We start from the raw sequence: 26,082 nt of genomic DNA, 5'->3' as shown, positions 1-26,082 counted from the left end.
GATTCAAACCCATCAGTCATTCCTTGGAAACACTACATAGGTTTTCTATGGGTCCAAACTGATTTAATGGCTCTTAACAATAAACAAACGGTAAGAAAATAAATTTCTCTTTATTAAAGCCATCCACTTGTGGTATTTTTGTTATAGCAGCACTAGATAACCAAGGTTCTCTAAGATCCAGCAGCGAGAATAGACAGAGGTAGAAACTCAAAGAAGGCCATAAAGGGAAGTGTACCAAGCAAAGTAAATCTCATCTTCAGAATTTGTGTAGCTGTAGCTAAACACAAGCCTCTAGACCAAATGAGTTTTTAATGAATTAATATAGCTTCTTTTTATTTCTATATTATATCCTTCCCACTGGTAATTGTAATGACCTTAAGATATGAAGGTAAGTAAAAGTGGAGTCCAAGTGTGGCATTGTAAGATAAGCACTGGATTGCTAGCCACAAGGTCACCAGATCAAACTCACCATTCACTCACTGGAAACACTATACAGGGTCTCTATGAGTCAGAACTGACTGAACAGTACCTAAGAGCAACACAAAAGTATTCCCAAAAAATCATGGAAGCTTTTATTAAACAAAAAATATCAAAAGGTGAAGCCATTGTTTGTCAACATCCTCCACCTAAGTCTATACATTTCTGAAAGCAGTGTTTTCCATCTTTCCTTCCCCAAATAATTCTGCAAAATTCTATTTACACCATGTCAAAATGGCAGTTTTAGCATCCTCAAGAGACAGATTGTGTTCTTTTGCAAATTTCTTTGAGTTTTAAGAACAAATAGAAGTCTAAAGGAACAAGATCAGAGATGTAGGTTGGATGGGGAAAACTTTCTCAATAAAATTCTCATAGGACAGCCTAGCTCTCCTCAAAGAATGAGCAACTGCATTATCAAGTTAGGAGAAAGAAAAAAAGAAAGTAATTTTCCTGGCCTTTTTTTCACCAATACAGTTTTCAGTTTTCTTATACTTTCTTCATAATAACCCACTACAATCATCCTGTATCCTTCAAGAAAATATATTAAGATTACTCCACTGGAATCCTAAAAAAGATTTTCATAACCTTCTGAACTGACCTCTTTCACTTGAGTTTACCTGGCCTTACAGATCCCTGTGAAAGCAACTGTTTTGATTGGACCTTTTTTTTGAAGGCACCCTAACAAGACTAAGAGAAATTTATTGAGAGAAGTTGTCTGCAGCCATTCATTGATCACAAACATGTTAAAACACATTTTGTTTGAAATAAGCCCACGTATGTATGAACTAGAACCTTGATAACAATACTTTTTTACTTCCCCTCAAATGCTCACAAATGCTTTGCTACTTTTCTCTTTAAGAGATGAGACTTTATTTCCCTCCCCTTGAGTGCAGTCTGGGCTTTGTGACTTGCTTCTAACAAATAGAATGTGGTAGAAATAATAGGGTTGTTGTTGTTAAGTGTCATCAAGTCAGTTCCAACCCATAGAGAACCTGTATAGGATTTCCAAGGAGCAGCTGGTGAGCTTGAACTGCCGACCTTGATTTTGTAGTCCAGTGTATTAACCTACAGCACCAAGACAGACTATAAATAAGACTAGGTCATGAAAGGTACTATGATTTTCTCCTTGATCCTTCTTTCTCTCTTTCTCGTAAATTACATACTCTGGGTAAAGACAACTGGCAAGTTGTGAGGACACTTGAGTAACCCTACAAAAAGATCACATGATTTCTTGCCAACAGTTAATAGCAACAGGGGCTTCCTGTCAACAGCCATGAGATGAGCTACCCTACAAATAGATCTCCAGCCCCAGTCAAGTCTTCAGAAAACTGTCATAACCGCTAGTATCTTGACTTCAACCTTATGAGAAACTCTTAGCCAGCATCATCCAGCTAAGATACTCTTGAATTCCTGAACCTGTGAGATATTAAAAATTTGCTGTCATAAGCTGATAAAGTTTGGCACATATAAAATGGTGGCACTGTAGGATAAGTCCTAGACTGTAAACTGCAAGGTCTATGATTCAAACCCACCAGACGCTCCTTGGAAAATCTATGAGTCACTATTAGTCAGAACAGACTTGAAGACACTTAACAATAATAGCTAGACTAATGATCCAACTTAGTGAAAAGGCATACATCCTCAAGAGACCTGGGATAGAGAGGTTGATGCCAAGTATTAAGTGTTAGAAAGCATGCTGATTAAACTAATATACATGGAAGAATCTCCCCTTTAGGAATGAGAATAGTGTTAGAAACTTAAGGGCCTTCTTGTAAATAACCCCACTAACCTTATCTAAGGGGGATATTTTCTAAAGTTTTTACAAGTGAAATGATCGGATATCTAGGTTATACTTGAAAATACTCCAGAAAAAAAATGTGGTGGTCGATGAAGCAAGATACTAAAATATTAATAATTATTACAACAGGATAATGAATACATGGAGGTTTATTATTCAATTTTCCCTACTTTTTATATATTCAAATTTTTCACAACAAAATGCTCTTAAAATACAAAAAAGATTTAAAAAGTCAAGCTCACCAGCCACTCTTTGGAAACTATATACAGGGGCACTATGAGTAGGAACTGACTCAACAGCACTTAAAAAGATATTAAATAGATAATCAATACATACTTTAAATGTTAAATATATAAGATAAAAAATAATTAATACATTTTAAAGTTCTTTTCATTATAATACTCAAAATATGTGTTTATTTAAAAAAACAATTTCAGGAACTTTAAACAATAAAAGTAAATAAATAATGCTTCGTAGGCTCATCTACCTGAAAGGTTCAGGGGATTGAGGTTCAGAGCCCCAGGATCTGAGGCCATGGTCTTCTCTTTATCCTTATTACCACCCACAGAGCACTAGAAAGGCCTTTATCCTGAGTTTACAATCTAAGGGGATTTCACAGAGCATCAAAGCAATTTCTTGCTCTATTTCATCCCCTTCCTGTAGAGGAAACTAGAAATGCCAGACTTAGCTGTATAAAAATCCTGAAGATTTGTCACTTTCATAGTTCAAAAGGCTAGACCCTAGCCTAGCCTAGGCTCCCTTAGCCTAGCCATCATCACTGGGCTCTTCTGTTCTTCTGAAAGGCTGTGATTTACCCCAACTTCTCCACTTCTTGGAACCAGTATGCAACACAGTCTTAATTGTATGGGGTTTGTTACTGCTATTGCAGAGAAACAGGGTTTAGCAAATGAGTAAAAAGTGTTACAAAATTACAGAAATCCCCAAAATATAAAAGTGGTATATGTGGTCTTCAAGGAAATGTCACCACACATAGCAATTGCTCAGTAATGATTGCTATAGTTATTTGTAGAATGACTTTATGAGCCACTTCTGAATGTGTAAGCCCAGCATGAAACAACTGAGAATAGACTGATAAAATACAGTCTCTAGCCTCCAACACATTATTTACAATAAAAACGTTAAAGGAAAAAAAAAAAAGCAGGGTCTGGCCACACATATCCTCTTCCGAGCTCTGGGCCATGGTGTTAACATCCACCTTCTGACTACACATTAGTCTACAATCTCTAGTCTTAAGGAGCTCTGGTAGTGTAGTGGTTACAAATCAGGCTGCGAACCACAAGGTCAGCAGTTCGAAACTACCAGCTGTTCCGCGGGAGAAAAATGAGGCTTTCTGCTCCCATAAAGATGTACAGCCTTGGAAACCCTGTACAGGGATGCTATGAGTCAGAACCGACTCCACGGCACATAACAACAACTAGCCTCCAAGAGATTATTCTTCAGAAGGGACACAAATATTTAAGTCAATAGGGCAATAGGTTTCAAAAATTGTGTATATCATACTCAGGTGACATTTAGTTGTCATGAACAATTTCCAGAAAAATAATGAGGTTGAATTGAATCTACTTTCGATAAGTAGATGTTTGTTAAGTAGGCTAGGTAGGAAAGAACGTTCCAGTTTGAGCAAGGGTCCAAAGGCAATATGTAGATTGGCAAATTTAGGGGACCTGCCAGTAGTTCATAGTGGGTAGAGACACATAAAATTGAAAACAAGTGAAAAATAAATGAGTCTAAAGAAAAATACGTGGAGAGGAATATGAAGATGGCAAAAAAATAGTTCAGAAAATCATGCTATAAATTCCTGTGCTTTTTTTTCTATGTATATAAATAGCTTTCACACATGGTTCTGTACTTTATAGCAGGTTAATTCAAAGAAGGGAACTCACAATATCATAAGGTAAAATGGATCTTTTGCTCAAGATAACTAGAATGATATCACTGAAATACAAAAGCATTGTTGTGGTAGCAGAATAGAAAATAAAAAATTTAGAAAATGGTAAGGAGGTGAAATAAACTGGAATTGATCACCAATTAAATATGGAGGATCGGAGAAAGGAGGAGCCAGGAAAACTTCCTGATTTCTTGCATCAGTGATAAGAAAAATAGAGCTGCCACTAATTAAAATGGCAAGAAAAATAATGAGTTCAGTCATGGAAATATTAATAATTAAATTAGGGAAAATACTCATCAAGTTATGCAGTGAGCAAAGGGATCACAGAACTTAAACTCATATTATAGATATTATATAGTTATAGTTGCCAAATAAATGAGATTATCAGTATATGTAAAATCCAAAGAAATAAACTCACTCAGATGGGCTTATAGAATGAGAAAAGAAGTTTGATGTAGCCATTCAGAGCATCTTAACCAGAATGCTGTAATTGGAGTTCGAATTCCATGATTCATATCCCAGTTCCACGAGTACTTAGCTATGTAACCTTGGCCAAATGAATCTAACTTTTCCATTTTAATTCCTTCAACATAAAATGCTATAAAAATTAAATAAGTTATTTTATGTAAAGTGCTGAGAAGAGTACCTAACTCATATAATTATTCAATAATATTACTAGAAACAGAAATGAAGACAGAGTGGGGAGAGATAATGGTGACAGGGCCAAAGAAAGACACCTAAGGAAAAGCAGCAGACAGATGTCTATAAGCAATGGACAAAGAGAATGAGTTTGCAAGAAAGGCTTGAAAGGAGATAGCAGAAAGGGTTTCCAACATAGCAAGTGTCTCAAGAAGGGTATGTTCCAAAGTTGAATCTTTATAGAAATCTAAAGATAGATAATAGTTATATAAATAAATTTGGCATTATAGTGTATGTAATAATCTTTAGTTATATACACTGTGTATAATCATTAATTAGTTTATATAACTAACAGTTATACACACTAGGTTGACATTCATCAAGAGGAAGTTTTCAGAAAATGAGCAAAACAACAGAAGCAAAAAGAACAGTTATGAGATCACTATACATCTGTTTTCACTTATCTTCTACTGTTTTAACATGTATTTACATACACACAATTATTTTCCTGGTGTAGAAATGACAGGGAGGAGACCATGTTTGACTTCCTCTGATTTCACAAGGGGAAAGAAGAATCTAACTCAAAATCAACCCAAGGCTGATTCCTGTGAGGCAAAGGTCAGACAGACCACCTCCCTACAATCTTCTTTGCCCTCTTCTGACATCAACCATCCCTTCCACAGTACTCTGTACTTCACTTTTGGTTTTGATAACCCATTGCAATGGCCACACATAACTAACAGACAATATTCATGATTATGAAGTTTATTAGGAAAGTGAACATGTTACAAATCAAGATTAGAAACAACTCAGGATGGATCAGTTCTGCAGTCAAAAACACCTCCTCTGCTGTGCTGCAGGCACACCACACGCTTGTTTTTAGTCTCTCCACCGTGTAGCCCATAGGCTTCTGACCTGATTGGACAAGCATTACAAAGCTCCTTTAGCCCCTCTGTAAATGGCCACAGAGCACATTCTGCAAGTCCGTCTCCTGCCTAAAGGCATTCAGCCTTACTGGGTCATAGGTGAGGAAGCCTGCAGCTGCTCTGTGTCTCCATGATTCCACCTCTGCTGCCACTATGGCCGCTGATATTTTTCCAGGTAGGGATCGTATGCTCTGTTCCTGGCTCTTCATTCTTGATGATCCTGGATCATCTGTTTCTGTTTCTGAGACAGCTCCTGTTAGTGGGATGTCAAAAGTAACCAATCCTAGCATTAGAGTCCTATACACCTCATTTGCATGGTCTCACCCAATCATTTCATAGTAGGTTAAGAAGACTCTGGATAGAAAAGCCCTATCAAGTAAATTCGTGGTATGACACTTGGATCTGAAGGTGTAGCCTAAAGATTTATCATTTCCTTCCATTTAATCATCTTTTGGTTGTTCATGCAAGGAGCCCTGGTGTAGTGGTCACAAGTCAGGCTGCAACCTCAAGGTCAGCAGTTTGAAACTACCAGCTGGACCATGGGAGAAAGATGCGGCTTTTTGTTCCTCTAATGATTTACAGCCTCAGAAACCTGCTGCACAGTCGCTGTGAGTCAAAACCAACTCCAGGGCACACCACTACTACTATTGTTCATGCAGAAAATACAAGTTAAATGTTTTATTTTAATACTTTTCCTAATTCATCACTGCCACTCAACATAGACCGAAAGCAGAAAATACCATAAAGATGTTTACTTGTGCCTTATTGACTATTGCAGAAACCATGTGGAAGCCATGTCTGACTTCCCCTGAATTCACAAGGGGGAAAGAGACTTAAACTCACAAGCAGCCAAAGACTGAATCCTATGGAGTGCAGGTCAGACATGCATCCACCCTACAATCTTCTTTATTCTGATACCAACCATCCCTCTAAAGCACTCTCTGCTTCATATCTGGGTTCAACAATCCACTGCAATGACCACACAGAAGTCAAAACAATACTCACAATTATGGATTTTATCAGGGAGGTGAACAAGGCATAATTCAACATGAGAAAAACTCAGGACACAGTCGTTCTTCAGTCAGGAATGTCTCTTGTCCGCCATACTAGAGGCATTCTTGTCCTCAGCATCACAGTCATGTGACTTCTTGTCCTCTGCCCTATTCAGGCAAGTGTTACAATGCTCTTTTAGCTAGTCTATGAGAGTGCAAAGGGCACATTCAACAAGCCAGTCTCCTGCCAGTAGGCCCTCAGCTTTACTCAGTCCATGGGCCTAGAGCCCACAGATGCTGTGTCTCTCCATACCACTGCCTCTGTTGTTACCTCTGCTGATGCCGCTTTTCTAGGTAGTGAACTAATGCGCCATTTATGCTCTTCCTTTTTGATGGTCCTGGGATTGTATGTTCCTGCTTCTAAGATGACTCCTTTTAAACTAGCTGGATTAACAAAACTAGCCAACCCCAGCCTTAGAGTCGTGTATACCTTAATTGTAGGATCTCACCCAATCATTTAGTGGGAATTAAGAAGATGTTGGATAGAAAAGTCAATCAAGTAAATTCAAGGTACCAAAATTATGCAAAGACATTCAACTGCATGGATTATTAAAAAAAAAAAAAAAAAATGTGAATAACATTATGAAGAATGAATATCCCAAAACACTTCACTGTGCACATCAGGAACCTGAAAATAGTCATTAGAACAGAACTAAGGGATACTCAATGGTTTAAAATCAAGAAAGGTGTACACCAGGGTTGTATCCTTTTGTCATATTTATTCAATCTGTATTTTAGGTAAATAATTTGAGAAACTGGATTACATGAAGAACAAAGCATCAGGATTGGAGGAAGATTCATTAACAACCTGTTATATACATTTGATTCAGCCTTGCTTGCTGGAAGTAAAGAGGGCTTAAAATACATATGAAGATCAAAGATTATAGCCTTCAGTATGGATTGCATCTCATTGTAAAGAAAGTAAAAATCCCATCACTAGGTCGAGAATAAATAACATCATGATAATTGGAGAACCAAGTGAAGTTATCAAAGACTTCTTTATGCTTGAATCCATAATCAATGTTCATGAAAGCGGCAGCCAAGAAATCAAATGATATATTCATTAAGCAAATATGCTGCACAAGACCTCTTTAAAGTGTTCAAAGTGAAGTTGTCAGTTTGAGGACTAAGGTATGCCTGACCTAGCCATGCTGTCTTAGGCCGGGTTTTCTAGAGAAGCAAAACCAATGAAACATATGGAGACATTTATTGTCAAGGAAATGACTTACAATTGTAAAATTGCTGGTCTCCAATGGAAAAGAGGGATTGAGAGCATTTCCTGCATGTCCATTATATTGGGAGCCTTCACCACCAAGGAACCATCTCTCCAATTGATTGGCTGCTCATAGCCACTCATCATAGAGTTAACTATGCCTGTAAACCATAGAAATAATCTATCTTAATTGCTCAACCACTGGAAATCCTGGCCTAATCAAGTTGACACAGAACCCTATTACAATCCACCCTTGTCAACTTGATACCTATCAACTACATTCATGATCTCTAAATAAAGATAATTTTAAAGTCATACTTGCATCTAACACAATATAATTAAACATGTACAGCCAAAAAAGCACTGGCCACATTTACATCTTATATGGCACAAATAAACAAAACTATTTGATGCAGATATACAAAACAAAGCAAAAAAATACAGATTCATTTAAATGTCCAAAGGACACATTCTATAGGCCAGCCTCCCTTAAGCACACAGGCTTAATTAGTCCATGGGTCTAGAGTCTGCAGCTGCTGTTTTTCCATGCCACTCCCTCTTCCACCACCTCTGCTATCACTGCTTTTGCAGGCAGGGATCCCACAGTTCACTCATGCTCTTCTTTCTTGATGGTCCTGGGATTGTTTGTCCTGAAATGAAAGATTAACTGCTCCCCATCTTTAGTTACACACCTTCTACAATTATAGTTTTAACAACCACAATTAATCCTACTAACAATTACTCACAATTGAAATCATAAAATCCTATCAGCATAATCCCTCATCCCCTTTCACCAGACCCACCTGGAAAACAGAAAAAATATTAAGTGGAGATTCTCCCTTGTCCCCTCATTCAAAACTAAACACACCCACGAAAGTTTGTAAGTCAGCCACTTCATGCCTTTATCTGTTGTTGTTAAGTGCCATTGAATCATTTCTGATTTATAGCAACCTTGTCTAGGGGTTCTGAGGAACAGCTGGTGGGTTTGAAATGCTAAGCTGTGGTTCAAACTTACCTTGTGGTACAGTGCACTATCCTACAGCACTACACCAGGACTCCTTGCCTTCATAACACCCCATTTTTAATAGCCAATGTCTAAATTGCCCATCCCTATCAATCCAGTACACTGACAAGACAAGAATGTTCCTTGATCTGAAGAATCTTCTATTCTGGTTGGAATATTGAGCAGCTGCATCCATAAGCAAAAGTCCAGTTCATCAAATTATAGCAATGGACACTTGTTAACAGTATCAAATATGTTTATCTTTAACATATCTGGTTGGGTCTGGTCATGGCTCAGCCCTAGTAATCCATACCAGGTCAAATGGGTACCAGCTGCAAGTTTGGGAGTTCACACATACCTCCATGCACTTCAGACCATCTGGCCCCTTCACTCTTAGCCCTAGCCTCTATGGGCTAGGTCAGTGCCCATGGACTCAGGAGTTCACAACTTCTTAAACTTCAGGCTAGTCAGCCTTTCCTCTTCTCTCATCTCAAGGTCAATGAGTGCCAATAGAACAGGTCCAAATTCAGCCTGTGTCTCCATTGCTGTATTTTCCCTACTTCCACTCACAAGTAGACCCAGGTGGTCACCAGCAAGCAAACAGCTAACCAGTGCCTTTTAACAGTCCTAGGAGGGGATTTTCATTGATGGGTGCAATTTCCTTGCCTTAATATCTCCAAAGCAAGCAGCTTGCTTGAATCTCAAAAAACTAAAATAGTCTGTTTTTCTGCATGAATCTCCCAGATGGTCTTGGTTCATCTTCATATTTTTCCAAATGCAAAAATTTCCCAACTCTGAAGGTTCTAGGTGACCTCAGGATTCCACTTAAGCCCTTAGAGTCTACAAAGGCTTAACAAGGAACCCATTTTTCTGGGCAAATTCTAACTCCCCTTTAAGAAAATCCAACCAAATATTGACTGAAGGTAGGCTTACAAGCTCTCGGTAATCAAAATCCCCAATATTCATTTCCATCAACCCTTTAAATCTATTTTACAATAGTAGGCAGAAGAAACCAACATTCATAAGGCAGTCAAACACAACCTTTCAAAAACAGTCAAATTCAATCTTTTCTTTCCCCTTGAACTAACCCCATTCATATGCATATGGTCTTCAACCTCTGGCAGGGTTGATTCCAGTAGGCCCTAGGCCCTGTCAGCCAACCCGTTTAACCAGCATGACATTTGCTCCAGGCAATTCCAAAAGCTGCAGCTCTCCCCAGTTTAAGCATTTTATCTCCTACAATCTGTTCAACCATTGTTGTTAAGTGCCATAGAGCAGGTTCTGACCCATAGCAACCCTGTATAGGGTTTCTGAGGAGCAGCTGGTGAGATTGAACCACTGACCTTGCAGTTCAAATGTCTTTGCAGGCTGGCTCCTTAACCCACAAGACAAAATCCAAACTAACTATCTAAAACCCAAACGTTTCGCTTCCCATGGCCTTTGATTCTTTTGTAACAAAACCTCATACTTTCATGAGTAGTACTGGAGCCATTGCAATGAATCCAGCTCCTGATTGCAGCTGCTTAAACCAAGTGGGAATCATATCTGATTTCCTTTGACTCCACTAGGGAAAAGGGTGACCAAACTCAAATTCAGCCAACCCAGTTCCTATAAGTCGAGGTCAGACATGACTCCACCCTATATCAGTGCCTTTGAAATTAGTCAGATTTGAAAATCAATTTTGAACACTCATCCTGGTGATTTTGTTTCTCTAGAACACCCCACTCTCTTGGTACCACATGTCTTAGGCTGGGGTTTCTAGAAAAGCAAAGCCAGTGAAACATATATATGCATATATATAAAAGAGAAGTTCATTTTCAAGAAAATGGCTTACAATTGTAGTATTTGAGATCCCAGCAGAAGAGAGAGTGAAAGAACCTTTCCTGAGTGTTCATTATATTGGGAGGAGGCCACACCCGTAGAATGAGGTCCAAAAAAATTAGTACTTCTCACAAGCTTTCGATTAATGCTGATTCTGCTGATCCAAGGACCACAGGCTGAGAAATGCTGCTCTTCATCTCATAAAATTATACTTTGTTACTCCCTTTCTCTGCAGAATCACCTTGGTGGCTGGGAACCTAGACACATATACTGAAAACTGGAGGGACTTCAAGGCCCTCATCTTTGCTCAGTACAACGGGCTCACGTCCACATGCTCTCCACACCACCCCACTTCCACTCTGCAAATTTCCTACTGGCAAGTTTCCAGCATTTGAAGGTGATGATGGATTCTGCATGTTTGATAGCAATGCCATTGCATACTATGTGAGTAATAGGGAGTTGTAGAAAGTACTCCAGAGGCAGCAATCCAGGTGGTGTAGTGAGTGAGCTTTGCTGACAGTGACATCATCCCACCTGCCAGTACCTGAGTGTTCCCCACCTTGGGCAACATGCATGACAACAAGTAGGCCATAGAGAATGCCAACGAGGAGGTAAGGTGAATTCTCAAGCTACTGGATATGCAATTGAAAAAAGAGAACTTTCCTGGTGGGAAAACATGTGATCCTAGCTGACATCACAGTTGTCTGTACCCTGTTGTGGCTCTAAAAGCAGGTCCTAGAACCTTCTTTCCATCAGGCCTTCCCAACGGCTGGCTTCTCAGCTGCATTAACCAGCCCCAGTTCCAGGCTATCCTGGGGAAGATGAAACTCTGTGAGATGATAGGCTGGCTTGATGCTAAAAAGTTTGCAGAGTCAGTCTAAAAAGGATATCCCAAGAAAACAGAAAGGACCATGGGAGAAGGAGCAGAAGCCCCAAGCTGAGCTGAGAGAAGCGAAGAAGACAGTGGTTCCTGCTCCTGAGGAGGCGATGGGCAAATGTGAGCAGGTACTGGCTGCTGAGCCAAGGCCAACAACCCCTTTGCTCACCTGCCGCAGAGGACCTTTGGATGAATTTAAATGCAGATACTCCAATGAGAACATGGTCTCTGTGGCACTGCCGTATTTCTGGGAGCACTTTGAAAAGGATGACTGGGCTTTGTAGTATTCTGAGTACTGCTTCCCTAAGGAGCTCACCCAGACCTTTATGAGCTGCAAACTCATCAATGTAATGTTCCAGCAATTGGACAATCTGAGGAAAAATGTCTTTGCCAGTATCATCCTCTTTGGAACCAACAATAGACGCTCCGTTTCTGGAGGCTGGGTCTTCAGAGGCTAAGAGCTTGCCTTCCACTGAGTACAGATTGTCAGGAGGACCTCGCGTCCTACACATGGCAGAAGCTGGATCCTGGCTGTGAGGAGACCCAGACGCTGGTTCAAGAGTGCCGTTCTGGGAGGAGCCTTCAGACACGTGGGCAAAGCTTCCAACCAGAGCAAGATCTTCAAGTAAATACCATGTCATCCATCACCTGGCTGCTTGCACCTGCCCTTCAGGTGGTCATTAAAGAGAACTGAACATTGATAAAACAAAATTATACTTTGTTCTCTCTTGTCAAGAAAATGAAGAAAACCATACTTGTTATTAAAAAAAACTAAAAGCATAAAAACAGACTAATTCTGATCCATGGTGGCAAATGTTGCAAAGCTTTAAATGTTGAAGGGGATAATCCACATATCAATCACACATGTGGTTTCAAGGTCAAGTTTCCTGGGTCAAAGTTGAGACCAGCAATGTCAAGTATATGTCTTTACTTCAATTATATCACCCTCTCCCAAAACTTTTCTGGGAAGTTTAAAATGACATATGCAATAGTACTAAATTCAGTTCTTATTAAAGGATGCTGTTCAACTCATTTTGAGTTGAGGAATTTTTTGGTTGATGATTTTGAGTTGAAGTTCATCTCATTTCCAATGAGTAATAGTTTGAGGATTATTTCTCCTCCTTAGTCTGGAATGTTGTGTAAGAACCCAAAACAAAGATTACGTTAATGATAAAAAAAATTTTACTTTGCTCATAAAGGACTTATTTTAACTATGATTTATAATTACATACTTGCATGGTGTGTGTCCAACATGACTATACTGTGATTCTTATTAGCAACTAGTTTTAAATTCTTTTAAAATGAGAAACATCAAATAATTTTCATATGATGCATTTATTGTGTAACAAAATTGAAATGTAAGACCTTTATAATTGTATATTTGTCAATATTTTATGCTAAATAATTTTTAATAAATGTACATTATATGTTACATTTCATATAAGAAAGACTATCACAGTAAATGAGTCCTAGTGTGGTGCTGTAGGATAAGCAGTGGACTGCTAACCACAAGGTCAGTGATTTAAAGTCACTAGCCACTCCTCAGAAACCCTATACAGGGTCACTTTGAGTCAGAACCAACTTAATAGCACTTCACAACAACAAAACATCATAATAAATGATACCTGTTAGTTTTTCATGATTTTGTTAAGAAAATATTCTTTTAAATGTACATGCTCAAGCTAAAATTGTTAATTATAAACAGATGTTTTTATTGGACAGATGCAACATTTGCATTCTTTAATAAATTTATAAAAAATTGTGAAGATCTATAACCATCAATTAAGGAGCTCTGGTAGCGTAGTGGTTACGAATTGGGCTGCGAACCTCAAGGTTAGCAGTTCAAAACTACCGGCTGCTCCGTGGGAGAAGATGAGGCTTTCTGCTCCTGTAAAGATTTAGAGCCTCGGAAACCCTGTACAGGATCGCTATGAATTGGCACCGACTCCACGGCACATAACCACCACCACTACCATAACCATCAATTATATAATCACAGGTGTATTTTAGGTGAACTTTAGGCAAATCATTTTTGTTGTTGTTGTTGTTTTCACAAACTCACAGGTGATGAGATTGGAAAATAAATACCATTTTGTCCTCACACCGTTTCCCTGGTTTACAGAATGAGAGAGGTTTGGCCTCACAGGTATTTTAGATGGAAACCAGATAGTTCTGACCTAATCACTCTATGATGAAGTTGAGGCTCGTGGCAAAGCAAATCAGCGGCAAAATGTCTTTCCTCCTAGAAATATTTTGTTTCTGTCAAGATAATAATGTCCAGTGCCTAAGCCACCTAATGGCAATAACTTTTCAAGTTAACTTCTACTAAGATGCAGAGATAAAAGATGTCTTCTTTTAAAAAATAAAAATACCCTCCAGGAGCCTTTTAAAAGTTCATGGAAAATGGAATTTAAAAAATTAAACATGGAATTTTTCCAAGAACTTTTGAAGCCCCCTCATAATAAGTTTTTAAATTAAGGTAATGTGTGCATATGGTATCTTAAAAACTGTGCAATAAAAAGAATTATCAGTCCCATAACACTCCAAGTTTGTCTCCCCCTAATTAACTACAGTTAATAGTTGTTTTGTGTATATACACACACAAAAGATCTCAGGCATTTACCAGCGTAGACACATTTCCTTTTTCTTACTTGCACAAGTACAGTCATACCCTATGTGTTGTTTTACATCTTGTTGAAAAATATATCTCTCTATATCTGTACATAAGGAGCTCTGGTAGCGTAGTGGTTACGAATCGGGCTGCGAACCTTAAGGTCAGCGGTTCAAAACTACCAGCCGCTCCACGGGAGAAAGATGAGGCTTTCTACTCCCGTAAAGATTTACACCCTCGGAAACCCTGTATAGGGTCGCTATGGGTCGGAACCGACTCGACGGCACTTAACAACAACAACATATCTGTACATAAGGAGCTCTGGTAGCGTAGTGATTACGAATCGGGCTGCTAACTTCACAGTCAGCAGTTCGAAATTATCAGCTATTCCGCAGGAGAAAGATGAGGCTTTTTGCTCCCGTAAAGATTTACAGCCTTGGAAACCCTGTACAGGGTCGCTGTGAGTCGGAACCAACTCCACAGCACATAGTAACAACAACAACATATCTGTACATAGAAATCTTCCTCATTCTTTTTTTTAATTGCATAAAATACCATTGAATATGTGTGCAATAAATAATGTCATCATTTTCTTATTAACAAACTTTTGGGTAGTTTCCATTTTCCTGTTATTATAAAAATGTTGCAATTCAAGTATATCCATTGAGTAAATGCCTCTGTAGAATTGGTTAAAGAGGATATGAATCTGCAGTTTTGATAGATGTTACCAAACTTTTCTCCTCAAGGATAATGCCAAGTTTCACTCCTATTAATAGTGGATAAAAAAGGTTACACAGCACTGGTTTTTTCTTAATCATTGCTTCCAGCAACATGAGGGAAAGGGCCTATTCCAAACACTGGCAGTGAGCCATCGACCCCCTGTAGTACTGTCCTCCACTTATCAGGATTCACGGAACTCTGGTGATAGCTCTCAAAGGTATCCCTCTAATTTCACTAGCCAGTTTATCATATAAATATGTATTTAGCATATTTACCAAAGGATACCCACCATATGCTAGTTTCCCTAGAGCCTGCTGATAATCTGGAATCTTTGCATCTGTCCTAGATTTCCTTTTGTCTTTGGGAAATATATAGTCCTAGTGTCTGCATGGCAATAATAAATAATAATAGCTCCCGTATATGGTACTTTTGCTCCAGGAATTCAGAACACATTATACACATTATCTCATTAATCATCAAAATATCCCTTTAAGGAAAGCATTTTCATCTGTATTTCAAAATAACAAAGAGCTTGAGCCACTGAGTTTTAAGAATTTCCCTTTAGGGTCTTCATGAGTAAATGGGTTTTATGTATTCTGGTCTCCTGACTTGAGTTCAGCAAAGTTCACGACAGAGGCTCTCTGAGTTCTCTTCATTAAGGAAAGTTTCCTTGCTCTTACAAAACTATAACAAGCAAAGTGGGCAGAGGTCACAAGATGAGAGAGATACAACGTAATGAACTACTTTTCTCAAAGGATTTTACCTTCTTCCATTAAAAAAATTACAAAGGGACTAGAAATCAAGGCACAAGTAGGGAAGGAAGCTTATCAAAGATTAAAGTGTACAGGAACATATCAGGAGATGTTCATGGTGGTGATCTAGATGACGCAATTAAATCTCATGTTTTAGGAGACTCCCTGAAGCTGGGATCAAATTGGAAGGGTTGTGATGGTGGTGTGCCACAGAGCCAATTCCGAGTCATAGTAACCCTGTATAGGGTTTCTGAGGCTGTGAATCTTTGTGGGAGCAGAATGCCTCATCTTTTTCCCAAGAAGTGCCTGGTGGACTCGAACTGCTGCCCTCACAGCTAACAGCCCTATGCTTAAATCACTGTGCTACCAGGGCACCTTAAATTGAAGAGGAGAGGATTATTTTAAAGTTACACTAAATTTTAAAAATAATAACAAGGATTTGGGGAGAAATGTGTTATGTTAACCTTCAAATTGGTCCGGACTCATAGCAACCCTGTATAGGGTTTCAGAGGCTATAAATCTTCAAGGAAGCAGAAAGCCTCATCTTTCTCCCATGGAGCAACTGGTAGATTTGAACTGCTGACCTATGGTTAACATCTCAATTCATAATCCGCTACAATGCCAGGTCTCCTTTTTATTGCCATACAAGGCCTAATACCAACATCGGCAGAACCATATCTAAACAGTAATACCTAGTGGCACATTCCACTCCACAATGCCATTATGAAACCTAGTGCTGGTTGCACAGAACTCCTGAGCTGACTTGGGACAGGTTGTGTTACAGAAGACCTATCAGGGAGAAGAGAGGCAAAGGCACAACCCTGTGGTATTTCCTTTAATTTGACCTCATTGCCAGCTATCAGTATATAATGGATCTTTGCATTGATGCGTGTCTATTTTTTGCTCGTAAAAGTTAAGTTAAGGCAAAAGTGCTTTTCACATTGGTGCCCACTCAGAGATTGGTCCTCTTCCTGTAGTTTTAAGGTCTTAGTAATCAATAGCTATTATTACCTCCTCCTGTTGTAAATTGCAGTAGAATCCTGCAGCCTTGGAAGAGGAAATGCAGGGTGGTGAGTAGAGAATCTTAACACAAAATTCCATAAATAAAATCCCCTCTCTGCTTTCTAACTCCAGCCAAGAGTGACTTTTGAACCAGTAGCAGAGATCAAACACAGAACACAGACATATCCAGAAAGAGTGCTGGGGCAGAATTTTTTTAGCATTTCAAATTCTAAAGCAAACTGAAGGAATTCATAGAAATAATGTACAAAATACTGTGTGGGTTTTAGCTAGAACTAAAACAGAACTGATTCGCTTTCTAGAGCAGCAAATTTAGATGTGATAACAATGAAAGAGCACAGCCTTCAGTATGGATTGCATCTCAATGTAAAGAAAACAAAATTCCTCACCACTGGACCAATAAACAACATTCTTATCAACAGAGAAAAGATTGAAGTTGCCAAGGACTTCATTCCTCTTGGATCAACTATCAACACTCACAGAAGCAACAGTCAGGAAATCCAATGACGTATTGCACTAGGCAAATCTTCTGCACAAGACCTTTTTCACGTGTTGAAGAGCAAAGACGTCAGCTTGAGGACTAAGGTGCACCTGACCCAAGCTATGGTATTTTCAATAACCTCATATGCATGTGAAAGCTGGACAGTGAATAAGGAAAACTAGAAGAATTGATGCTTTTGAATTATGGTGTTGGAGGAGAATATTGAAAATGCCATGGGCTGCCAAAAGAACCAACAGATCTGTGTTGGAAGAAGTGCAACCAGAGTGCTCCTTGGAGGCCAAGATGGCCAAACTGCGTCTCTCATACTTCAGACATATTGTCAGGAGGGACAAGTTGCTGGAGAATGATATCGTGTTTGGTAAGGTGGAGAGTCAGAGAAGAAGAGGAAGACCCCACCAAGATGGATTGGCAAAGTGGCAGCATCAATGGACTCAAGCATGGCAATGATTGTGAGGTTGGCCCAGGACAGGACAGTGTTTCATTCTGTTGTGCATAGGGTGGCTATGAGTGGGTACTGACTCGATGGTACCTAACAACAACAACATAAGGGCTAGATCACAAAGTAGGTTTGAACTACAAGGCCAGTAGTTCACCAGCTACTCCTCAGAAACTCTTTACAGGATCGCTGTAAGTCAGAACTGACTCAATGACACTCAACGACAACAAAAACAACAACATTTTCAATATGGGGCCAAACTGCTCATATTCATGTTAATTCTGGTGCATGAAAAGGTTTCTGGGGCGCGGGTGGATGGCGGGCATTCCAACCACCCAAAAAACATGAACACTTAAGTTGTTACTGTGGCTAATAGCCATGAAGTCAGTTCTGACTTATAGTCACCCTGCACAGGGTTTCTAAGGAGCAGCTGGTAGGTTTGAACCACTGACCTTATAGTTAGTGGTCAAGTTTTTATCACAGTGCCACACCAGGAATACTGAAAAAGTATGCCATGTTTGATTGACATAAAATTTGAATTTTTCACACTAGAAAAGATATAATTGATGGGAAGCAGTTACTTTACATTCACATTTTCACATATAAAACCATCCTCTGTAAGAAAAGCCAAGGTCAGACTCCCAGGGGTGCCTCTCTCCTGTAGGGTTTACCATCAGAGAATGAAGGCAAATTGCCAGTGGCTGTGTACGTGAACTGTACTTATCCTCCTCTGTTTGGGTTGTGAGGCCTATCCTAGTGATTTTACAAGATGCCTGCTGTGTTCCTGAGAAAACAAAATCTGCAAAGTCTCCTTCCCCTCAGCTTGTCCTCACCTAAGGGACAGATCCTGAGTGATTAATTGCTGAACTCTTAACTGTTGCTCTCCCCACGCCTAAAGTAATTTGGAGTTAATCACAACAAAGTTATCCTTTCCAGTGAAAATGCCAGCAGGTCTCTTTGGGGTTTATTGGAACCTGGAGATCTTTGGCCTCATGTGAATCTGAATGTTAACTTCCAAAATTTAATTTAATTTTTCTGATTTTTTTTTTTTAATGAAGTCATTGATATTATTGAAAACAATAGATGATGCTTTTAAGATCCTTTTGGGTAGTTTCAATGGCTTAAAAGAATATTTGATGCAGAAATCTTTGTTTTCTCTATAACTGAGATAACATTGCATGGAAACACACAATAAAATAATTTGGGAGTTAGAAAGGATCTAAAAATCATTTGATGTAGCCCTGCCATTTTATCAAGTACACATTTCCAGAATATTTTTGAAAATATGTTATTTTCAGACAAACAATAGATAAATCTTAAAGGGGAATAATAACAGTAGTGAGGTAATACACTTTAGAATCATTAACATTTTGAGATCAAAAGGAGAAAGTTGAGAAGAGTTAGGAAAGAAGGAAAACGGAAATAAGAAACACAGGGAGGAAGTGGGAGAAGGGATGTAAACTTGAGAGGACTGTAATCAATAAGATGAAATAAAATGTACATGAATTGTTGAGTGGAAAATTGATGATTTGTTCTGTAAGCCTTTACCTGAATCACAATAAGAAGTTCTTTTTAAAAAATATTACTTGTTGCATTTTTAAATCAAGTAATGTTAAGAATAAAAGCGCCCCAGTGGAACACTGGTTAAACACTAGGCTGCTGACCAAAAGGTCAGTGGTTCAAACCCACTAGTGGCTCCATGACAGAAAAGACCTGGTGAAATACTCCCACAAAGATTACAGGCTAGGAAATCCTATGTTGTTGTTGTTAAGTGCCGTCGAGTCGGTTCCGACCCATCGCGACCCTGTACAAGGTTTCCGAGGCTGTAAATCTTTACGGGAGCAGAAAGCCTCATTTTTCTCCCGCGGAGCAGCTGGTAGTTTCGAACTGCTGACCTTAAAGTTCACAGCCCAACTCGTAACCACTATGCTACCAGAGCTCCTTAGGAAATCCTACGGCGTAGTTCTATTCCGTTGTAGGGTGAGTAAGAGTTGGAATGAACTCAAGGGCACACAACAACAACAATATAAAAGTATGGTTTCAATTCAAAAGGTTTGGCAATAAAAAGTCAGCAGTTCGAAACGACCAGCCATTCCCGTGGAAGAAAGATGAGGCTTTCTGCTCCGGTAAAGATTTATAGGCTTGGAAACGCTGTACAGGGTTGCTATGAGTCGGAACTGACTCCACGGTACACAGCTACCACCACCAGTCTTGTCCCCAGTCACCCAGCAAGCATTCCTAACAGCAAACACTGCTACCAACTTCTTTATGATTCTTCCAGAGATACTCAGTGTAGGATACCTTACAAGGCCATAAGGGTCATAAACGAATCATAATGTGATAAAATCATTTACTTATGAAGATTAAAGAGCACAGCCTTCGATATGGATTACATCTCAATGTCAAGAAAACAAAAATCCTCACCACTGGACCAATAAACAACTTTCTTATCAATGGAGAAAAGATTGAAGTTGTCAAGGACTTCATTCTTCTTGGATCAACTATCAACACTCACCGAAGCAGCAGTCAAGAGATCAGATGATGTGTTGCATTGGTCAAATCTGCTGCACAGGAACTTTTTAAAGTATTGAAGAGCAGAGATGTCAGCTTGACTAAGGTGCGCCTGACCCAGGTCATTGTGTTTTCAATAGCCTCATATGGATGCGAAAGCTGGACAGTGAATAAGGAAGATCATAGAAGAATTGATGCCTTTGAGTTGTGGTGCTGGAGGAGAATACTGAAAGTGCCATGGACTGCCAAAAGAACCAATAGATCTGTTTTGGAAGAAGTGCAGCCAGAGTGCTCCTTGGAGGCCAGGATGGCTAAGCTTCGTCTCTCCTACTTTGGACATATTGTCCGGAGGAAACAATCGTTGGAGAAGGATGTCATGCTGGGTAGGGTGGAGGGTCAGAGAAAAAGAGTAAGACCTCTAACAAGATGGATTGGCCAGACGGCATCATTGATGGACTCAAGTGTGCAGCAGTAGTGAGGTTGGCCCAGGATCAGACATTGTTTTGCTCTGCTGTGCATGGGGTCGCTATGAGTCGGTTCCGACTCGATGGCACCTGACAACAACAACAAACCTTCTTGATGGCATGGTTTCTGCTGAGAAATCAGAGCTTAGTCTTACTACTTCTCCTTTGTAGCTAACTTTTCCTTTTCCTGAACTGCTCTCAGGATTCTTTCCTTGTATTTGATTTTGGAAAGGTTTATTAGGTTATGTCTTGGTGATTTTCTTTGGGGATCTATCCTGTTTGGGTTTCATTCCGATTCGTGTATACTTTTCTTCTCATCTTTCCTGAAGTTAGGGAAGTTTTTTTCCAACAAGTCTTCATCAATTTTTTCTGCTTTTTATTGTTTCTCCTGTTCTGTAACTCCAAGTACCCTTAGTTACTCTTCTTCATGGTGTCTCAAATAACTCTTAGGCTTTCTTTGGATTTTTTTCTTTTTTTCTGATTGTTCTTCTAGCATACATGTTGAGAGATTTATCTTCAAGCTCACTAATTTAGACTTCCTTTGCTTCAATCTACTCCTTTGCCATTTCAATGTATTGTCCATTTCTGATATTTTAGTATTAATTTTCTGGATTACTAATTACAGGTTTTGCATTGTTTCAAAATTTGCTTTTATTTTGCCTGTTTTTTCTTGCAGTGTTTTCCTGAATTCTTCAAAAGTTTGTTCTGTGTTCTCCTTTTCCTCGATTTTTCTAACAATCCTTTGATGATACTTAAATATCATTCTTTTGAATTATTTTTCAGTTAGTTCCATTACCTTTATTCCTCAGAAATATTTTCTGATTCAACATCTTGGTCATTTGTGTGAGCCATTCTCTCTTGTTTCTTCATGTGAGTTAAAATTGCCTGTTTTCTCTGGGCATTGTGGGGCTAACATATTTGTATTTAATTGATGACTCTATGTTGATGTGTTCTTAGACTCTCACCTGTCTCCTGTGAATTTAGTTAGAGAATAGAAGGGTGTACAACATTCTCATTCACTGTTCATGCACCTCAGTTTTGGGTGGGTTTGGCTGGTACAAACTGCTGTCTATTGTTGGTCAGATTATGTAGGAGCTGGTATTGACTCTTGCCCAGTGGGTGGAACTGCAGAAGGTACATTTATTGTGGCTGGGCTATATGGACTATGTTGCTGCCTTCTGTTGGGTGGGAAAAAGTAAAACTCTCCTACCACCACATGCACACAAGAAAACAAAATAGAATAAACAAACAAGGAATGAACAATGAAAGGAGGAAATAAAAAAGAGATAACAGAAGCAAAAACAGGCAGCAACCAGAAAAAAAAATATATATATATCATAACTTTAAAGACAAAAGGGGACAGGGAAATGGAGCTATATATATAAGAGAGAAAATAAGGAAGAAATTAAAAACAAAAAAGTGAAGAAAACAAAGGAGAGGGAAGATGAGAAGAGAAAGAGTAGAGAGTAGTAAAGAAAGATCAAAAGGGGGAAAAAGGGAAGAGATGAGAAACAGCGAAAAGAAATAAAAACAAAAGCAGAGATTGAAAGGATTAAAAATTCAAGGACCTGGAAAGAGAAGAATGAAGAGAAAGAATAATCAAACAGAAAAAATGAAGCAACAAAACCCGAAAGTAAAACCAAAAAAACCCCACACAAGCAACAGTGCAGCTATTGGACCTGGAGAGAAGAAAACTCTGGGGGACCATGCAAGTCACATGGTGGGTGCAGGAAGGATGTGACAACAAAGTTCCTAACCCTAAATGGAATTTCTAATTGCCTCTATGTTGTCTAAGTTCAGGACAATCAATCTGGAAGCAATTTATGGAGGCTGTTGATGCAACTGGTGTCAGTGTCTGTTAGGACCACAGGGCAACTGAGGGCAGGGTGGCTGCTTAAATACTGATCTGAGGGTTCTGTAGATCTGCAGCCAAGCCCACCTGAATCCAGACACCAAAGCCATTCCCTGCCTCACACTAGCATTGTTCCCAAACCCACAGCTCCAAATGTCCAGAAAGCAGGGTCTGCATGGGGCAGTGGGGGGGGAGGAGGGATGGACCTCTGGTCACCAGGGGAGAGTCAGGGGAAAGAAGGAATCAATTTTCCTGTCCCCTATGTGACTCTGTTCTGCTAAGCAACCTTCTGTTGCCAAAGCCACTCACAAGATGCTCTTGTCAGCTGTTTACCAGTCAGTTTCCTTCTCTTGCCAGTCCTGCTCAGCTTCTCCTCCCAGCAAGCACTCAGTCCACTTCTCTAACCTTTCCTCTGAAGTGCAGGGTTCCAGGATTTACATTTGTGTGTTTCTTTTGGTTTCTCGTGTCTTTGTTGTAGAAGTTTCTTTAAGTGCATCTGCATAGTCTGCCATCTTGCTGTCTTCAAACAGTATTATTGGAGAGTAAAAGAGGAGGATGCATATATTGATCATATAGCAAAAAGGAGGATGCAACTAACATGTCCAGAAACACTGCTAAGTAACAGAGAACCAGGAAATACACAGTGGAGGAAAAAGTGCTAAGGATGACTGTAACTAAGGATCTTAGACTTCAAGGGACTACTTGATCTCCCAAAACTTATTGTTGTTGTTATTAAGTGCCATCGAGTCTGGTCAGACTCATAGCAACCCTGTATAGGGTTTCCAAGGAGCAGCTGGTGGGTGTGAACTGCCATCTTGATGGTTCACAGTCCAGTGCTGATCCTACAGCACCATACCAGATGCCTTATTCAAATTTAAGAAAATTTCACTTATAAGTAGAGAAAATCAAACCAACAAGCTTAAACAAGTAAAGGCATTTATTGACTCATAGAACAGAAATCCAAATTTTGAGGTTTCAAGATGTCATCAAAGACCTAGTTCCTTCCCATTTTTCCATGTTATTATTTTCATCTATGACTGTCTTCTCTACTGTTTTCAAGATATTAGCCAGAAGCCACCAGAACTACATACTTCCTAGCTCATATCTGCAAAAGCAGAAAATAACTTTAAAGCTATTCCAAAGAATCCTGGAGGAATTTTCTATTTCCCCAAATTCTTGCAACTGTTTCCTTAACTTTGCTAACCCTAATTGACTCATGTTCCTATGCTGAACTGTTCACATGGGTTGGTTCAGGATGATGGGATGTGCTGGTTGGTTTAAAACTGTCAAGGATGATCTCGAGCCGAGCTGTCAAACTGAAAGCAGTCTGGGAAATCCAACATTTATTTAGAAAGTAGAAAAAGTGGCTGGATGGCAAAGAAGAATTTCACAAATGTCAGCTAGAGCTCTCAGGATGGCTTCTGTCTGCATATCTGTCCTATTTCACTTTCTTAGGTTGACTCCACATGTCAGGGTTTTATTCTGGGATCCCTCATAAACTTGATTTTCACATGGCTTGCCATAAGACAACTCTTACATCAAATACTTGTAGCCCTACATCTTCAATGCCCACCACCACCTATGACTTATGTATCTTAGTTCAAATTCTCAAAATGTTATCTAATTGACTTACCCTATAGATTGACTATCTTAGAGTAAGGTCCACAATATCGGTTCAACCAGCTGTACTCAGAATAGCAAGTTCACCTGATATGACCATGGATGGCTAGGCCCATCTGTTCAGCAGGGATTGTGTGTGGGAACAGATTATTTTAGAAGGCAATGTGGATAGGCAGATAATTATATACATCTCTAATGAGAAAGATCTTTGGGGTGAAGATGATTTGAAAAAATGGCATTAAATGTAAAGGTAAAAGAAAACCAGCCACCATGATACAAATTAGTCTGCGTGACTGAGCATAGACTTTTGCTTTAATTGCCATTTTAACTTCAGAATTTTACTTTACAGAGCACTTAAATACTTCTTTGAGGAGAAACATTGCAAAAGAAAACAATCTTTGATTATAAACAAATGCAGAAAACTAAAAAGGTATTTAAGATCATTATACCCCAGGTGCAAAAGAGAATCAAAGCATAGCTAAATTTTATGCCATTTAAAGATTGTTATATCTTCAAAATGAGTTTAAACTCTAAGAGAGCTATCAGAATACTGCAGTAAACTTCTCCCAACAAAATTTCATTAGCTTATTTTAACTAATCCAAATCTATCACATGGGAAACTGTAAAATTTTGAATTTTTAGCAATACTGACCCCTGTGTGTCACTGTGGAATCAACATTGGACTGCAAACCACAGTCAGCAATGCAAACCCACCAGCTTGTCTTTGGAAACCCTGTAGAGGGTCACTATGAGTCAGAACAGACTCTGGCACTTAACAACAAAAACAGCTATAAAGCCATCACTCGTCCGTCAATTTGTTATACTGTGGAGGCTTACGTGTGGCTATGATATTGGAAGGTATGTATGTATGCCACCAGTGTTTTTAATGCTGATAGGGGCACCTGTGGTAGATAGGTTTCAAATGAGCTTCCAGACTAAGACAAACTAGGAAGAAGGGGAGATGGACTACTTGTGAATGATTAGCCGCTGAAGGAGCTCTGGTAAGCATAGAGGTTACGAATCGGGCTGCTAACCTCAAGGTCGACAGTTCAAAACTACCAGCTGTTCCGTGGGAGAAAGATGAGGCTTCCTACTCCCGTAAAGATTTGCAGCTTCAGAAACCCTGTACAGGGTCACTGTGAGTCGGAACTGACTCCACAGTACTTAACAACAACAACAACAAGCAGTAGAACACTGTCAACTAGCACCAGAATATTAAATACTGAAGTAATATGAATAGCACCAGAACAATGTCAGATATAGTGCCAGAAGATGAGCCCCTCAGGTTGGAAGGCTCTGGGGAAGAGCTGCCTCCTAAAAGTAGAGTTGACCGTGATAACGTGAATGGAGTAAAGATTTTGAGACCTTCATTTGCAGATGGGGCACACCTTAAAATGAGGAGAAACAGCTGCAGACATTCATTAATAATCAGAACATGGAATGTATAAAATATGAATCTAGGAAAATTGGGAATTATCAAAAACTAAATGAAACACATAAGCATCAATATTCTATGCATTAGTGACCTGAAATGGATTGGTATCAGTCATTTTGAATCTGACATTCACATGGTTTACTATGCAGGAATGACAAATTGAAGAGGAAGGGCATCACATTAATCACCAAAAAGAACATTGCAAAATCTACCTTGAAGTATAATGCTGTCTGTGATAAGATAATATTCATATGTCTACAAAGAAGACCAGTTAATACCACTATCATTCAAATTTACACACCAACCACTAAAGCTAGTGATGATGAAATTGAACAATTCTACACAAAGCCTTTTTAAAGTGTTGAAGAGCAAAGATGTCAGCTTGAGGACTAAGATGCGCCTGACCCAAGTCATGGTATTTTCAATAACCTCATATGCATGTGA

General features: G+C 39.2%; 1 pseudogene; it reads left to right on the top strand.

The window, feature by feature from the left end:
- The first annotated feature begins 6,797 nt into the window (after window positions 1–6,797).
- Window positions 6,798–12,344, top strand: LOC102813798 (annotated as a pseudogene).
- Window positions 12,345–26,082: the final 13,738 nt, after the last annotated feature.

The sequence above is a fragment of the Chrysochloris asiatica genome, unplaced genomic scaffold (assembly GCF_000296735.1).
Source record: "Chrysochloris asiatica unplaced genomic scaffold, ChrAsi1.0 scaffold00045, whole genome shotgun sequence".
Taxonomy (NCBI): domain Eukaryota; kingdom Metazoa; phylum Chordata; class Mammalia; order Afrosoricida; family Chrysochloridae; genus Chrysochloris; species Chrysochloris asiatica.
This window is presented reverse-complemented; position numbering and strand designations above follow the sequence as displayed.